Raw genomic sequence first — 1244 nt, forward strand, 5'->3', positions numbered from 1 at the left:
TCCAAAAGGAGAGTGCAAGGCCATCAACATGGCCGAATTCTGGGATGAAGAAGAGGCATTGAATGCCACTGAGGAAGACCTCACTGGGCGTCCACTGACCTCCAATGAGTTCCCCAATGAGGAACCATGGGAATCCGAGGCTCAAAATGAGACCCTAGAGATTCCATTGGACTTACTTCTGCCATTCATGAGCTCTGATGAGTATTCTTCCTCTGAAGAGGATGAGTATGTCACGGAGGAGCAAGTTGCTAAATACCTTGGAGCAATCATGAAGCTGAATGACAAGTTGTTTGGAAATGAGACTTGGGAGGATGAACCTCCTTTGCTCACCAAGGAACTGAATAACTTGTCTAGGCAGAAACTGCCTCAAAAGAGACAGGATCCTGGGAAGTTTTCAATACCTTGTACCATAGGCACCATGACCTTCAAGAAGGCCTTGTGTGACTTAGGGTCAAGTGTGAACCTCATGCCCCTCTCTGTAATGGAGAAATTAGGGATCTTTGAGGTGCAAGCTGCAAAAATCTCACTGGAGATGGCAGACAATTCAAGAAAACAAGCCCATGGACTTGTAGAGGATGTTCTGGTTAAGGTTGAAGACCATTACATCCCTACTGATTTCATAGTCCTAGAGACTGGAAAATGCATGGATGAATCCATCATCCTTGGCAGACCCTTCCTAGCCACAGCAAAGGCTGTGATTGATGTTGATAGAGAAGAGTTGATCATTCAAGTGAATGAAGAATCCTTGGTGTTTAAGGCCCAAGGATATCCCTCTGTCATCATGGAGAGGAAGCATGAAGAGCTTCTCTCAAAACGGAGCCAAACAGAACCCCCACAGTCAAACTCTAAGTTTGGTGTTGGGAGGCCACAACCAAACTCTAAGTTTGGTGTTGAACCGTCCCAATATGGCTCTGAGTATCTGTGAGGCTCCATGAGAGTCCTCTGTCAAGCTATTGACATTAAAGAAGCGCTTGTTGGGAGGCAACCCAATGTTATATTTTATCTATTTTATTTTGTTATTTTCTTTTTTTTTGTAGGTTGATGATCATAAGAAGTCACAAAATCAATGAAAAAAGCAAAAACAGAATGAAAAACAGGAAGAAAAACAGCACACCCTGGAGGACGTACCTACTGGCGTTTAAACGCCAGTGAGGTTAGCTGGTGGGCGTTTAACGCCCAGTCTGGCACCATTCTGGGCGTTTAACACCAGAAAGGGGCACCAGACTGGCGTTAAACGCCAGAAA

This window comes from Arachis duranensis, chromosome 6 (genome assembly GCF_000817695.3).
Source record: "Arachis duranensis cultivar V14167 chromosome 6, aradu.V14167.gnm2.J7QH, whole genome shotgun sequence".
NCBI lineage: Eukaryota > Viridiplantae > Streptophyta > Magnoliopsida > Fabales > Fabaceae > Arachis > Arachis duranensis.